Source organism: Canis lupus, chromosome X (assembly GCF_011100685.1).
Source record: "Canis lupus familiaris isolate Mischka breed German Shepherd chromosome X, alternate assembly UU_Cfam_GSD_1.0, whole genome shotgun sequence".
Taxonomy (NCBI): Eukaryota; Metazoa; Chordata; class Mammalia; order Carnivora; family Canidae; genus Canis; species Canis lupus.
This window is the reverse complement of record NC_049260.1, coordinates 35,368,616-35,386,542: the sequence shown is the minus strand read 5'-3', so window position 1 is coordinate 35,386,542 and position 17,927 is coordinate 35,368,616. Positions and strand designations below refer to the sequence as shown.

Genomic DNA, 17,927 nt, shown 5'->3' with positions numbered 1-17,927 from the left:
CAAAGATGTGGAGAAAAAGGAACCTTCGTGCACTGTTTGTAGGAATGCAAACTAGGGTAGCCACTGTGGAAAACAGTATGGAGGTTCCTCAAAAAATGAAAAGTAGAACTACCAAATGACCAAGTAATTCCATTCCTGGGTATTTTCCCAAAGAATACAAAAACACCAATTCAAAATGATACATCATCCTTATGTATACAGCAGCATTATTTACAATAGCCAAATTATGGAAGCAGTCCAGGTGTTCACTGATAGATGAATGGATAAAGAAGTGATATATATGCACAATGGAATATTATTCAGCCACAAAAAAAGAATGAAATCTTACCATTTGCAACAACATGGATGGGATCTAGAGAGTATAATGAAAGTGAAATAAGTCAGTAAGAGAAAGACTAATACCATACAGTTTCACTCATAAATGGAATTTAAAAACAAAACGAAGAAAAAGAAGAGAAAAACCCCAAAACAGACTCTTAACTATACAGAACAAACTGATGGTTATCAGAGGGGAGATGGGTAGGGGGATGGGTGAAATAGGTAAAGGGGATTAAGAGTACACTTACCACGATGAGCACTGAGTAATGCATACAATTGTTGAATCACTATATTGTATACCTGAAGCTAATATAATACTCTATGTTAACTATACTGGAATTTTTAAAAAATCAAGTCATACACCTTAAATATATACAATTTTTATTTGTCAATTTTATCTTGATATATAATGGAAAGATGGATAAAAGTTTTCCCATATAATATAAATAGAAACCCCCCTTTTGGAATTTTACAAATTATTTTATTAAAAAATCAAATTGCTGGGCAGCCCGGTTGGCTCAGCGGTTTAGCGTCGCCTTCAGCCCAGGGCCTGATCCTGGAGACCCAGGATCAAGTCACACGTCGGGCTACCTGCATGGAGCCTGCTTCTCCCTCTGCCTCTCTGTGTGTGTCTCATGAATAAATAAATAAAATCTTTTAAAAAAATCAAATTGCTTTTAAAATTGTTTCTTGAATGTTCAACTGACATTTCTTTGAAAACAACACTAGTTAAGACTGGGCCATGGTACAGCTCAGCTTTATGTACATTATACATACAAACATTATTTTAAAATAATTGATAAAAGCCCCTATTTTGTTCACTTCTAGAGGAAGTGGGAAGTACTATATAGTTGTTAATAGCCTATATCACATAGATACCCTAAGAATTAAGGAATCCCTTTAGAGCTTTATATCAGGACTCATTCAGATGATAGATTTAACTACCAGAAATTCAGTGATTTCCTCTAATTAAGTACTCTGTGGCTCCTTCATCTTTCTTTATTTTTCTTCCTCTTTCTTAATTCATCTTTTTTCTTCTCTTCTCAAATAAAATCTAAAAATAGTTTTAAGTGCAAATGAAGTTGAGATCCTAGGCAGAAAATTATATTATAAACTTGGGATTTTAAATTTATGTTAAATGATGCTGATCACATTCTAGATTATAAATGGAAAATATATATTACTGTGCTGATGAGAGCATATTCAATATAACTTTTTGGTATTTCTGTGAGTGTCAGTTGTGACATTATCAGATGTCATGCACTTAGATCATCTTATACAAATGAAAACTATTATTAGAATTATCTACCTGTTAAAATTCTTGTATTTTTCACATTCTTTACACAATCATCTGAAATAACTGTTTTCAATGGTATTTCTTTTCTGTTTAAAATATTTGTAGATAGGGACGCCTAGGTGGCTTAGTGTTGAGCGTCTGCCTTTGGCTCAGAGCGTGATCCCAGTTTGGGGATCGAGTCCCACATTGGGCTCCCTGTGGGCAGGGGCTCCCTGCCTATATATGTCTCTGCCTCTCTCTCTGTGTCTCTCATGGATAAATAAATAAAATCTTTAAAAAAATATTTGTAGGGGATCCCTGGGTGGCTCAGCAGTTTGGCGCCTGCCTTTGGCCCAGGGCGTGATCCTGGAGTCCTGGGATTGAGTTCCGCATGGGGCTCCTGGCATGGAGCCTGCCTCTCCCTCTGCCTGTGTCTCTGCCTCTCTCTCTCTCTCTCTCTCTCTCTCTCTCTCTCTCTGTGTCTATCACAGATAAATAAATAAATAAATCTTTTAAAAAAATTTGTAGATAACACCTCAATTGCAATGAGCACGTCTAGTGCCTGGATTATACCTCACTAAAAAGAACCAGAGCTCCTCGAAAAAAAAATGGATGATTTTAATCAGGAGTAGGGAAAGTATAAGGTGGTCTTGAAATATCTTGTGCCAGAAAAATGCAGAAATGCTCAAAAACTGATGGGGTCATGTAAAAGGAAGACAGAAGCCAGCTTGAAAGGGCTCCCACTTGATAAATATGGGACAATTTGAGTACCAAAATGAATAAGGAAATGGAATAGATTGTAATACCTTGAACAAAAAATAACAATTTAATGAGACACTATTCAGTTAAAAAAAAAAAATTAAGGGTGGGTGCCTGGGTGGCTCAGTTGGTTAAGCATCTGCCTTGGGCTCAGGTCACAATCTCAGGGTTCTGGGATAGAGCCCCATATAGGAGCCTACTCCTCCCTCTGCCCCTCTCCCACTCGTGCTTTCCCTTTCTCTCTCTCTCTCTCTCTCCCTCTCTCTCGCAAATAAATATATAAAATCTTAAAAAAATTTTAGGGTGAGGAAGAAATGATGAAAGAAGTGTTTACAGAAGAATGCCAACTCATAAATGTGGAATTGTTAGAATTAGAAAACAAACCTTTTGCAATCATTATTGTAATACTTGATTCAGGCAACAATCATCAATAGATGTAAAATGAGTGAGTGAAAAGTTGGTAAAGAAGAATATATTCATGCAGTCTCAAAGTACCACTAGTTACAATTACAAAGAGAAAAGGAAAAAGGAGAATAAATGAGAAAAAAGGTACCTTTATAAATGTAGAAGTCTGGTGGAAATCACTTAAACCAAATGAACAAACTTATGTCACCAAAATGGGAAAAAATACCGTATTTTCTATGATGTGATGCACAGAGGACACAAATCACACATGAAGTATTCCTGCCAAAAGAAAAACAGATTCTGATCATAAGATAATAATTGTGCAAACTAAATTCAGGAGCATTATGCAAAGTAGCTGACCTGTATTCTTCAAAAATGTTGATATAATAAAAGATAGAAAAGTGCAGACATTATCTTTAAAGAAAGTAAAGGGACATGACAACTAAATGCAATGTACAAACTTTAAAGATTTTTATTTATTTATTTGAGATAGAGACAGAGAGTAAGAGAGAGCACATGAGCAGGGGAGGAAGGGCAGAGGGCAGAGGTAGAAGCAGTCTCCCTGATGCAGGACTCAATCCTAGGACCCCAAGATCATGACCTGAGCTGAAGGCAGATGCTTAAATAACTGAACTACCCAGGTGCCCTTGAATCTTGGATTTTTAAAAAGCAGTGTAAAAGATACTGTTGTTATTGATCCAAGTGAAGAAATATAACTACAGAATGTATATTAGATAACAGTATCATATATCAGTGTTAAATTTCTTGAGTGTGATAATTTTCTTGAGTATGACAAATGTTATTATGGTTATTTTTCTTAAGAAAAATATGCTTTAACTATATATAGGTAAAATGTTAAGATGTCTGAAACTTACCTTTAAAGAGATTTAAAGGTAAATCTTTCATGAAAATGTGTGTGTGTGTGTACACATGTGCACATATGCACTTACACAAACACATTTAAATAGGAAACAAATTTGGCAAAATGTTAACAACTAGTGAATCTAGGTAAAGGGTATGTGGGTGTTTATTACAGTATTTTTATAACTTTTCTGTAGGATCAACAGTTTTCAAAATAAAAAGGTTAGGAAATGAAAATAACATGCAAAAAATAAAATTAAAAAAATACACTGAGCCAAAGATAAAATGCAAGAGACAAAGTTGGGATGAGCAAAGTTAGAAGTAAAGATAAAAAGTTTCTTTTTTTTTTTTTTTTTTTATGATAGAGAGAGAGAGGCAGAGACACAGGCAGAGGGAGAAGCAGGCTCCATGCACCGGGAGCCCGATGTGGGATTCGATCCCGGGTCTCCAGGATCGCGCCCCGGGCCAAAGGCAGGCGCCAAACCGCTGCGCCACCCAGGGATCCCTAAAAAGTTTCTATCTATGACCTCTCATGGCTCTATTCCTAGGAGTCTATCCTGAGGCCTCAGAATATTCTATCATCTGCTATGTATTTTTTTTAAGATTTTATTTATTTATTCATGAAAGAGATACAGAGAGAGAGGCAAAGACATAGACAGAGGGAGAAGCAGGCTCCTCACAGGGAGCCTGATGCAGGACTCAATCCTGGGACCCAAGATCAAACCCTGAGCCTAAGGCAGGCGCTAAACCACTGAGCCACCCAGGCGTCCCATCTGCTACATATTCTTCACATTAGGAACTAAACACTTATGGAATAATGTTAGGATCATAAGCTCTTGACTAAGTGTCAGAAGAAAAAGATATATGAGAAATTCAAACATTCTATAGCTTCAACTATTTCATGTCTTCTTTCCTACAAACATGGTTACCAGGCCCTTCTTGTTTGGAGGACTGACTGAATTTTATTTTCCTTGGCTATAGGCATGTCATAAGGATAAAACCATTAGTTCCCAGAGGCTGGAAGGAGAACTTGATGCCAGTAATTCTAGTCACTTTTTTTTCTAAAGATTTTATTTATTTATTTGAGAGAGAGAGAGAGAGAGAGAACCTGAGAGAAAGTGAGCATGAAGGGAGAAGGGGCAGAAGGAGAGGGAGAAGCAGGCTCCCCACTGAGCAGGAAGACCAATGATGCTGGGCTCAATCCCAGGACCTGAGCTGAAGGCAGTTGCTTAAAGGACTGAGCCACCCAGGCGCCTGCCAGCAATTCCAGTCACTTCGAAATGCATTTTTGAAAGTAAGAAAAAAATGTTTATCTGGTTTTTAAGGCTTCTGTCCTCTAATATTTATATGAACCTTTTCTGAGCATATTCTGCATCTGACTCCTCTCTCTTCCCTCCCTGTCCTAGTGACCTCATCTAATACCATTGTTGATTCTTTATGTGTGTTGCCTATGAACATATGTGCATATTTACTCCTTCCTCATTCCTTTACTCATTATTTATTCATCCATCACAATTACTTATTTATGTAGGTCACTTTATTTTACGTATTTTTTAATTTATTTTTTTAGGTCACCTTATTTTACAAATGTTTTACAATTTGTTTTACAAAAATAGTTTTACAAATGTTTAAGCAGATAAGTGTTTATACTCTAAAGGGCAGGAAAGATGAACAAGAGACAAAAAATGTACTGGAGAGAACTAGATTAGAAGAGAAAGATTAACAAAGGCCTGGACTCTCTTCTTGTATCTCCATCATCATCTGCCATTTTTTCATTTTAGGGTCTGTCCTGATTTCCTGTTTTTAATGGCTCTTTACTATTTCAGATACTTTTGTGATTGTTTTGGACTCTATTACCTGGAAAATGAAACAAGATTTGTTTGCTGTTTTCAAGCAGGAAGCACAAGGGCTCTAAAACATGTCTAGCCTGATCAAATTGGAGACAGGGGTCTGAGAATAACAGATTCAAAGCAAGGCCTCTGATTGGTCAGCCAGTTTTTACTGAGCATCTACTATTTGTCAGGCACTACTTTTAGAAGTGGAGGCAAAGATTGACTAAGATACAACCCTAACTTAGTAGTTCAAAGTATTCCATGTCAATTTCACGCTAGTCTCACCTGAAGGATACTGAGCAGAAGATGGTGCCCATCACATGAATGTGAATGCATCATTTCTGAATTTTATTCAGATGCTAATAACAGGCATTCAATAAAGGGTGGTCTAAATAGATTGGGAGGTTATTTGTCTTTTTTTTGCAGGCAGAGGTAGGTAATCGAGTGGTGGCCTGACAAGCCCATGAACTCATCCAAGTCCCTGGATTCTTCTTTTTTTTTTTTTTTTCCCTGGATTCTTCTATCTTGCTGCTTTGTCCTTCTTAGCACACAACTTCTACCCTAAAGTTTGCCTCATGATTGCAAGGTAGCCACTGCAACTCTGGTCATTGTGTCTGTATTCCAGATTGTGGTAGAGAGGAAGACAGAATAGAGGCCAAAGGCTACTTTCCAGGTGAGTCAAACCCCTTTATTTATTTATTTTTATTTTTTCTCAAACCCCTTTCAAAAGAGCTTTCCTGGGCAGCCCCAGTGGCTCAGCGGTTTGGCACCGCCTTCAGCCCAGGCCGTGATTCTGGAGATCCTGGATCGAGTCCCATGTTGGGCTCCCTGCATGAAGCCTGCTTCTGCCTGTGTCTTTGCCTCTCTCTGTGTGTCTCTCGTGAATAAATAAATAAAATCTTAAAAAAAAAAAAAAAGAGCTTTCCTAAAATCCCACCCAAAACTTTTGCCTCTACCTCATTAGCCAGAACTTAGTTATTTGGCCACCCATATCTGTAATGAAAAATCTCAACAACCAAAAGCCAAGAGTACTGTGAGTACTTATTTGTTTCCAAGTACAAGTGCAAGCTACTTATTGTATTGGCTTGTGTTTTTCCATTGGGCCCTGGTACTTTCTAAGTTAAATTTTCTGGTTTCTATTCAACACCCAATTATCTAAAGCAACCGTCCTTCACTTAAAATACATAGTTGTTAAAATTCTGACTAAGGAAGACAGACAGTACAAATGATGTATTGAATAAAAGGGTTGAATTAATGGTGGGGCAAAGGAAGGAGACTCTTACATAAGAGGCCCCTAATTCTGCGGCTGGTCACTTCTGCTGCCACCACTCAAGGATATAAGCATATCTCCTCTTCATGCTATTAGGAACACAACATTTTGTAGGCTTAACCTTTAGAACTTGCTTGAAGTACTGAATAATGATAATAGGAGTTAGAAAGCCTTAAAAGCAGGGCTGAAACTTCCCTGAGACAAATAAGAAATTCCACCTGTGGACAACAGCTTGGCCTGTGCCCATGGATTTCCACTCTGTTTGTGATCTTACCTCCCTAACTGAATGCCCTAGGGCACTAGGATATTACAGCATATTTATTATCAGAAACAATATAAGGAAGACAACAATGGAATATCTTTAGAGAACTGAAAGAAAAAGTCAACCTAAGATTCTATACCCAGAAAAAACATTTCAAAAACAAAGATAAAACAATACTTTTTTCAGACTTACAAAAGGTGAAAGAATTCATCACCAGCAGACCATCATTTTAAGAAATGTTAAAGGAAATTCTTTAGGCTGAAGGAAAATGCTACTAAAAGGATATATGGATCTCTGCAAAGGAGGGAAGAGCACCATAAATAGTAGCTACATAGGTAAATGCCTAATAATTTTTTCTTATTCTTTAAATATATTGAAAAGACATTTGATTATATAAACAGAAATAATTAACAATGTAGTGTGGGATTTATAATATATGTAAAAGCAAAATGCAGGGCAACAGTAGCACAAAGTCCAGGAGGGGGGAAATGTAAATATACTATTGTAGGGGTATTAAACTATGTATGAAGTGGTATAACAATAGTAGAAAGTTGACTGTGTCAAATTAAAAATGTATACTTAAACCCAAAAGCAACCACCGAAACAACACAAGGAGTTAAAGCTAATGGGGGGGGGGGGGGAGGCTAATACATGGGTTAAAGGAGATAAAATGAAATAAAAAAAAAACCACTCAATTTGTTCCCATGTTTGTTAGTGGTAGTTCTTTCAGGTTGGTTGTCACTTTGACATGACCTCATTTTTGGGTTTTTTTTTAAGCACTTTCTTTTCTTTTTTTTTAAAAGATTTTATTTATTTATTCATGAGAGACAGAGCGAGAGAAAGAAAGGCAGAGACACAGGCAGAGGGAGAGGCAGGCTCCATGCAGGGAGCCCAACATGGGACTCGATCCTGGGTCTCCAGGATCGTGCCCTGGGCTGAAGGCGGCGCTAAACCCCTGAGCCACCCGGGCTGCCCAGCACTTTCTTATTTTCTGATACTAGAATATGCTCTCTGCCCTGGTCCTAAAATCAGCTGTTCCGCTAATAATCCCTGGTTCCTTTTATTGGAGCTGTATTTAGAAACCCAAATCTGGGTCCTGACTATGCTTGTTGCTATTGGGTATCATTGCTTCTAGGCCCTCTCAATGGATAGATCTAAGTAATATATGTATGGATACTAACCCACATGTACACACATGCCTATAATTCTGTCTTTCTCTCTCCTCCCCTATATATATCTATATTAAGCTAAATGGAAGTTTATGTCTCTGACTCTAATTCAGTATCACAGGGTTTATTCTTGCTTCCTTTCCTTGTTTACCTATAACTTTCTGACAATGAGAACCTTGGACATACCATCCACCATCCATTTACTTATTTAGCACCACTATAATGTAAAGTGATGTGAAAAATTATATCCATATGAAATCCTGTACACAAATGTTTAGAGAGCTTTATTCATACTGGCTAACAACTGAAAGCAAGAAAGATGTCTTTCATCAGGGGAATGAATAAACAAACTCTGGTGCATCCATACAATGAAATCCTGTGCGGCAGTAAAAAGAAATGAGCAACTGATTCATTCATCAACATGAATGAATCTTAAGTGCATTCTACTTAGTGAAAGAAGGCACAAAACAAAAGCTACATATTGTATACATTGTATGAGTCCATTCATCTGACACCTGGAAAGGGCAAAACTATTGAGACAAAACAATTAATGGTTGCCAGAGGTTGAGAAGACCCAAGTTGTTGACTATAAAGGGGATGCATGGGAGAACTTTTAGGGTGAATGAATTGTTTTGTATGGTGTGGGGGTGATGGATATATGATTGCATGTGAACTGTATAGAACCATAAAACTATATATTATAAAGAGTGAATTCTAATGTATGCTTTATTTATTTATTTATTTATTTATTTATTTATTTATTTATTTATTTATTTATTTTTAAAGATTTTATTTATTTATGATAGACATAGAGAGAAGCAGAGACACAGGCAGAGGGAGAAGCAGGCTCCATGCCGGGAGCCCGACTTGGGACTCGATCCCAGGGCTCCAGGATCATGCCCTGGACCAAAGGCAGGTGCTAAACTGCTGAGCCACCCAGGGATCCCCAATGTATGCATTTTTTAGAAAGCTGACCTATCTTACTTGGGACAATGATGTTTTGACTGAAAACTATAAGGCTACAGACAAAAGTAACTGTATATAGTCATTGTATTTTTAGGTGGTAAATTTGTTTCTTATAAGGGTATGGGTTTTAAAATGTACTTTAAATGGGGTACCTAGGTGGCTCAGTCAGTTAAGCATGGGACTCTTGATTTTGGCTCAGTTCATGATCTCAGGGTCATGAGATGGAGCCCCACATTGGATTCCATGCTGGGTGTGAAGCCTGCTTAAGATTTTTTCTCCCCTGCCCCCCCTCCCCCTTGCTGTCTCTCTCTAAAAAAATAAATAAAATAAAAATGTTCCTTAAATATACAGATACAAGTAATTAAAAGGATAGAAAAAGATTATTATGCTAACACTAGTAAAAAAAAAAAAAAGCTTGAGCAGCTATATTAATTTCAAAGAAGATTTCAGAGCACAAAATACTATCAGGAATATGAAAGATCATTTTAAACTGATGAAGAAGTCAATTCTTCCGGAGGACATAATCCAAAATGCTTATACATCTAATCACAGAGCTTTAAAATATATGAGGCAAAATCTGAAAGAACTGCAGGAAGAAATAGACAAATCCACAATTATAGTTGATTTCAATGCCCCTCTCTAAATAATTGAAAGAGCAAACAGAAAGAAAATCAGTATAGCTATAGAAGACTTGAACATCACAGCCAACCAATTTGATCTAAGTGACATTTATAGAACACACCATGCAACAACAGCAGAATACACATTCTTCTCAATTGCATATGGAACATTTACCAAGAAAGACCAAATTATGAGCCATAAAATGAGTTTCAATAAATTTAAAAGGATATATGTCATATACAAACTGTTTTCTAGGGACAATGGAATTAAATTAAAAATCAAAAACAGAAATATATTTGAAAAATCCATATATATTTGAAAACTAACACATATAAATAACAAAATCAAAAGAATAAAATGAAAGACAAAAAGGAAACCAAGAAAAAATCAAAAGGAAAATTAGAAAGTATTTTGAATGGAATGAACATGAAAACAGAACATAACAAAATTGTGGGATGTCACTAAAGCAGTATGTAAGGGAAATTCTATAGCAATAACACTTACATTGATTTGAAATTACCTCAAATCAATTACCTCAGCTTCCACTTTAAGAAACTACAAAAGCAAGAGCAAATTAAGACCAAACTATGAAGAAGAAAGGAAATAACAAAGATCAGAGCAGAAATCAATGAAGGAGATAAGAGAAAAATGGCCGGGAAAATAAATGAAACCCAAAGCTGCTACTCTCAGAACAATAAAATTGATTAACCTTTAACCAAACTGATCCAAAAAAAAACCCCAAAACCAACCCACAAATGACCAATATCAAAACAGAAAGCTTGAAATGTCCTACATTAAATAAATGGAATTTTTAGTTAAAAGCTTTCCTACAAAGAAAATACCTGACCTACATGTCTTCACTGGTGAATTCTATGAAATATTTAAGGAAGATATAATACCAGTTCTTTTTTTTTAAGTGTCTTTTTTTTTTTAAAGAGTTCATTTATTTATTCATGTCAGACACAGAAGGAGAGAAGCAGAGACTTAGGCAGAGGGAGAAGCAGGTTCCATGAAGGGAGCCCGATGTGGGACTTGATCCCGCAACTCCAGGATCATGCCCTGAGCCGAAGGCAGTGGCTCAATTGCTAAGCCACCTAGGCGTCCCAATATAATACCAATTCTTTGTAACTCTTACAAATAACTGAAAAGGAGGGAATAATTCTCAACTTATTCTTTATTTTTTAAGATTTTGTTCATTTATTTGACAAAGAGAAAGAGAGAGTGCTCACAAGCAAGGGGAGCAACAGAGGGAGAGGGAGAAGTGGGCTCCCTGCATAGCAGGGAGCCTTACATAAGGCTTGATCCCAGGATCCCGAGAGCATGACCTAAGCCAAAGGCAGACACTTAACAGACTGAGCCATCCAGGCGCCCCCAACTTACTCTTTAAGGCTGACATGGCCTTGAGACTAAAACCTGGCAAGGACATTAACAGAAGAAAAAAATTAAAGGTCAGTATTCCTCATGAGCATCAATGTAAAATCTAAACAAAATTTTACCAAACTGAATCCAACAAAACATTTAAAAATATTAAAAAGTTATCAATACATCTAGCAAAAGATATGAAAACACTGTATACTAAATACCACAAACTACTGCTGAAAGAAATTAAACAAGACTGAAATCAATGGATATAAATGAATATATGTATTGATTAATTATAATATAATTATATATAATTAATTATATATAATATATACTATATTTATGGATCATAAGATTTAATAGGTCAATTCTCTCCAAATTGATCTATAGATTATGTAATCACCAATTCCAGTAGGCTTTTTCGTAGAAACTGACAAGATGGTTCTAAATTTCATACAGAAGTGCAAAGGACCTAGAATCGTCAAAATCACTTTTAAAAAGAGGAACAAAATTAGAAGATTAAAACTAACTTCAAAGACTTAGTATAAAGTTGCAATAATCAAGACAAAGTCAGATTGATGTCAAGATAAACAATTAGAGCAATGGAATGAATTAAATCTATACATATATGAACAACTGATTTTTGACAAAGGTGCAAAGACAATTCAGTGGAGAAAGCATAGTCTCTTCAGCAAATTGTGCTAGAATAACTGGCTATCTATAATAACTGGCAAAAGAAAAATATATTTGGAATCATACTCTATACCATAAACAAAAATGGATTCAAAATAGATCAAGGACCTAAATGTAAAAACTATGTAACTCCTAGAACAAAGCAAAAGAGAAAAACTAGCCTTAAGTTACAAAAAGATTTCCTTGAAACAGCATCAAAAGCATTATCCATGAAAAAAAAAAATGGAATTTTCATCAAAATTTAAAACTTACCCTTTTCAAAAGATACTGTTAAGAGAATGAAAAAATAAGCTACAGATAGAAAAATATATCTGATATACATGTATCATATATCTGATAAAGGGCTAGTGTTGAGAATAAAGAAATCTCAAAGATCAATAATAAGAGAACAAATAAGCCAATAAATAAAGTGAAAAAGGGGTGCCTGGGTGGTTCAGTCAGTTAAGTGTCAGGGTCCTGGGATCATGTCCTGCACTGGGCTCCTTGCTTAGGGAGGAGTCTGCTGCTTCTCCCTCTCCCTCTGCTGCTCCCCCTGCTTGTGCTCATTCTCTCTCTCTCAAATAAATAAATCTTAAAAAAAAATGAATAAAAGATTTTTATGGATACTTCACCAAAGAAGATATATGGTTGGAAAATAAGCACACGAAAAAATGGTCAAAATCACTAGTTATCTGGGAAATACAAATTAAAACCACAATGAAATACCACCTCTCACCTTATTTTAAATGGCTAAAATTAAGAAGACTCACCATACCAGAAACTGGTAAGGATGTGAAGGAACTATAAGTTGCATGACTGCTGATTGGAATGTAAAATGCACAATTGCTTTGGAAAACAACTTAATAGTTGTTTAGAAAGTTGAACACACATCTACCATATGACCCACCTATTGCCCTTCTAGTATTTATCCAGGAAAAATGAAAGCATACGTCCATAGTTTGAGTTGTACATGAATTTCCATAGCAGCTTTATATAATAGCCCAAAACTAGAAACCCACTCAAATATCCATCAATAGATGAATGAGTAAGTTAATTTTGATACATCTATACAATGGAATACTACTCATCATTAGAAAGGAATAAACCAGGGGTGCCTGGGTGGCTCAGTCAGTTAAGTGGCTTTGGCTTAGGTCATGGTCCCAAGTGGAGTCCCAGGATTGAGCCTTACATTGGGCTCCCTGCTCAGCAGAGAGTCTATTTCCTCTCCTTCTGCCCCTCTCCATTTGTGTTCACTCTCTCTCTCTCACTCTCATATAAATAAAATCTTAAATAAATAAAATAAAATAAAATGGAATAAACTGTTGATATACACAACACCATGGATGAATCTAAAATAATTATTCTGAGTGAAATAATCCAAACAAAAAGAATACACAGTAGTATAATTTTATGTATATGTAATTCTTAAAAATGCCAACTAATCTTAAGTGACAAAAAACAGATCAGTGGTTGCCTGATGTGTGATGGTGGTTGGTGAGGAGCAAGAAGAAGGGGGATAAGAAAACTTTTGGGTATGATGAATATGTTCATTTTGTTGATTGTGGTGATAGTTTAATAGGTATATATACATCAAAAGTTATGAAATTGTATACTGAAGACATGCAGTTTCTCATATATCTATTATATCTCAATAAAGGTGTTAGAAATAGGATTTTTCAATGATAGCTCAATATTCATTGCATAGTTATACTCAGCTATGTTCTCTTTGATTATCTCCAAACTTTTGGTATTATCTTTGTTCATAAATCTTTGAATGCATTTTAAGTTACTTTCTTAGGATGGTAAATTCTTCAAAATGGGACTACTGAGTAAAAGATCCTTAGGGTCTTTTTTTTAAAAAACTCTTCTTTAAAAGATTTATTTATTTATTTTAGAGAGAGAGGGAGAGAGTGTGTGTACAAGTGCATGAGTAGGGGAAGGGGCAGAGGGAGAGGGAGAAAGAGAATCTCAAGCACTTCCGCTGAGCATGGAGCCTGACTCTGACCCTGAGATCATGACCTGAGCTGAACCACCCAGGTGCCCCAGAAACTTTTTTTTTTTTTAAGAAACTCTTGATAAACACTGATCAATTGTTTTACATAAAGGGCATATCAATTTATACTTCTACCATTACTGTATAAATTATAGGCTTGGGTCGTTTTAAAGAAATTTATGTTCAAAACTCATTGAACACTTCACAAATACAAATGTATTCTTTTGCTTTCTGAACGACCTTTACTAATACTACTGCCCTGCTCTGAAATTATCTGAAACTACTTATCTCTGTTTCAATTATCTATCCTTAATTTTTGCTTGTTGCTATCCTGTCATTGCTTCATTTCACAAACATTCTCCCTTCCTTCAAAAATGTTTATAACAGCAATGCCTGGGTAGCTCAGTTACTTGGGCATCTGCCTTTGGCTTGGGTCATGGTCCTAAGGTCCTGGGATCAAGCCCCACATTGGGCTCTCTGCTCAGTGGGGAGCCTGCTTCCCCCTCTCCCTCTGTTCCTATCCACACTTGTTCTCTTTCTCACTCTGCACTCTCTCTCTCTCTCAAATAAATAAATAATCTAAAAAAATATTTACAACAGCTTTATTGAAATATAATTCACATGCCATATAATTCATCCATCTGAAGGACATAGTTCAATGGTTTTTAGAAAAATTAACAAAGCTCTGCAACTGTTACCAGAGTCAATTTTAGAACATCTTTATTACCTCAAAAAGGAATCCTGGGATCCCTGGGTGGTTCAGAGGTTTAACGCCTGCCTTTGGTCCAGGGCATGATCCTGGAGTCCCAGGATCAAGTCCCACATCAGGCTCCCTGCATGGAGCCTGCTTCCCCCTCTGCCTGTGTCTCTGCCTCTCTCTCTCTCTGTATCTCATGAATAAATAAATAAAATCTTTAGAAAAAAAAAATCCTGTACTCCTTAGCAGTCACTCGTTTCCTTCTGAGTCCACTAGCCCTAGGTGACCACTAATGTATTTTCTGTCTCTATGAATTTGCCTATTCTGGACATTCCATATAAATGGAATGATTACAGTATGTGGTCTTCTGTGACTGGCTTCTTTCACTTAGTATAATGTTTTCAGGGTTCATTCATATTGTAACTTGTATCAGTATTTCATTTCTTTTTTTATTGCCAAGTAACATTCATTGTACAATACACCACATTTGGCAATTCACTGGACAAAAAATAGACTATTCAACAAATGGCATTAAAACAATTGGACATCTATTCACAAAGAAAAACACCCTGGATCTAAGCTTCATACCTTATCTAAAACTTAATTTAAAATGGGTCCCATATCTAAATGTAAAATATAAAATTATAAGCCTTATATGAAGAAAAATAGGAGAAAATCATCGTCAGTGGTTAGGCAGACTTTTTTTTTAAAGATTCTCTTTATTTATTTGAGAGCAAGTGGGAGGAGGAGCAGAGGGAGAAGGAGAAGCAGATTCCCAGCTCAGCAGGGAGCCCGACATGGGGCTCCATCTCAGGATCCCAAGATTGTGACCTGAGCCAAAGGCAGACACTTAAGCAACTGAGCCACCGAGGCACCCCTAGGCAAAGATTTCTTAGACATGACAGCAAAAATATGATCCATTAAATAAAAAGAAAGGATTCATACCCAGTATAATATATAGAACTTAGAACTACACAATTACAAAGTAAACAGCCCAGCAAAAATCTTAAAATACAACCTAGCAATCATATTCCTGGGCATTTATCCCAGAGATTTGAACATTTATGTCCACACAAATGATCACAGCAACATTATTTGCAATAGCCAAAAACCTGACACAACCAAAAAGTCCCTCAATAGTTGAATGGTTACACATACTGTGGTACATCTATACAGAGTGCTTATTCAACAACAAAAATAAGTACATGATTTACATATGCAACAACTTGGATAGATCTCAAAGGTAGACTGAGATAAAAAAGCCAATCTCAAACTGTTACATACTATGTGATTCCACCTATTTAGCATTCTCAACGTGCCAAAAGTATTGAGATGGAAAACAAATTACTGGTTGCCAGGGGTTAGGGTTGGTTCAGGGGAGGTGCAGGGCCATGAGGATAAAGAGGTAGCACAAGGGAGGTATCTGTGGTAATAGAACAGTTCTGTATCTTGCCAACTGTGGTAGTTACACAAATTTATACACAATGACAATATGGCATAGAACTATACACTTACATCATACCAGTGTCAATTCCTGGTTTTAATATTATACTACAGTTATGTTAGATGTAACCATTGAGGAAAGCAGGTGAAGGGGACATGAGACATCTCTATAGTATCTTTGCAACTTCCTGTGAATGTAAAGTTATTTCACAATAAAAGAGGTTTTTTAATGGCAAAGATCTGAACAAATATTTCACCAAAGAAAATATACGGATGGCAAATAAACATGTGAAAAGATGTTCAACATCATTAGCCATTAGGGAAATGCAAATTAAAACCACAAGGAAGGGCACCTGGGTGGCTCAGTGGGTTAAGCACTGACTTTTGATTTTGGCTCAGGTCATGATCTCAGAGTTGTGGGATTGAGCCCTGCATTGGGCTCCGGACTGAGCTTGGAGCCTGCTTAAGATTCTCTTTTTCTCCCTCTGCGCCCCTTCCCCCACTTCTGCTCTCTCTCTCTCTCATTCTCTAAGAAAAAAAAATTGAAATAAGACCCCAAGGAAACACTACATATCAATTAGAATGGCAACAATAAAAAAATACTGACAATATCAAGTGCTGACAAGGATACAGAGCAACCAGAACTCTGGAGAATACATTATCTGTTGGAATGCAAACTGATACAGCCATTCTGAAAAACACTTTGGCAGGTTACCTTTTATGAAATTAAATATATGTTTACCATATGACCCAGCAATCTCATTACCATGTATTTACCCTAGAGAAATGAACATTTACATTCATCCAAAAACCTGTACGTGAATGTTCATAGCAGCTGTATTTATAAATGCCAAAAAACTAGAAACAACTGAAATGTCTCTCAAAAGGCAAATGAATAAACAAGTGGTGGTACATCCATTAAATGGAATTCCACTCAGCAACAAAATGGAAAGAACTATTGCCAAGTGCAACAACACAAATGAATCTCAAAGGCACTGTTCTCCAAAGTCTAAAAAGGCTGCATACTATATGACACCATTTGTATGACATTTTCCAAAAGACAAAACTATAGTGATGAGAAACATAAGTGGTTTCCAAGGGGTAAGGGGTAGCTTGGATATGACGGTAGAGCAGAAGGCCAACAAATATTTTCTGCAGAGGGTCAGATAGTAAATATTTTAGGCTTTGTGGGCTGCATATGGTCTGCATCACATATTCTTATTTATTTTTGTTGTTGCTTCTGTTCTTTCTACAACACTTGAAAAATATAAAAACCATTCTTAGCTTTAGAGTCCTAAGAAAACACTATGGGACAGATTTGACTTGGATGTAGTTTGCCAATCCCTACTATAATGAGATAGCACAAAGGAGTCTAGGATGTGATGTGTGATGTAATTGTTCTGTATCCTAACTGTAGTGGTGGTTACACAGATCTATAAATGTGTTAGAACTCATAGAAGTATATATACACAAAAATGTCAGTAACATTGTGTGCTAATTAAAAAAAAAAAAGACCCCAGTAACCTAATCTGTACATCTCTGTCACAAGAGAGATCAAAGACTGCCTTTTCCCTAAGGAATAGAGATCAAGGAATCTTTTTTAAAATATGGTTTCTACCTATTCTATTCATAAAATTATTTACTATAGTATTTCCCTCTGTTAAAATGGCACCCTTGTTTGAATGTGATACTGAATTCAATTGTAACTCATTAGGCTATGATGATGACAACTGTTTCTTTGAGGACAGGAAAGGCACATGTTGATTATTCTCTATTACAGAGAAATAAGTGTATTTAGCACTTACAATAATGTCCAGTTTATTAGCTGAGCAATGAACATTGAAGGTCAAAGCAGTATGTGAGTTTCAGCCTGCAAACAGCAATTCAAGCCTAATTGTTTTTTTAATAAGGTGGCTTTGTAAGCACCAGAAATGATAACTTGTGTTTTAGAGAATATGCCCTTTCTTAGCTTTTCCAAACTGGAGATGAATGCTCTGGAGAAGAGGGTCACTGTACCACTT

At 36.3% G+C, this 17,927-nt stretch overlaps 1 non-coding gene across 2 annotated transcripts in view; it reads right to left on the bottom strand.

Annotated features, from left to right (window-relative positions):
* LOC102154834 overlaps positions 1–17,927 on the bottom strand; it is a 259,915-nt gene that overhangs the window by 207,753 nt on the left and 34,235 nt on the right. For both annotated transcript variants that reach the window (XR_005386257.1, XR_005386256.1), the window contains exon 3: positions 2,907–3,037. This is a non-coding gene — a transcript (uncharacterized LOC102154834). The remainder of the gene's footprint in view (positions 1–2,906; positions 3,038–17,927) is intronic.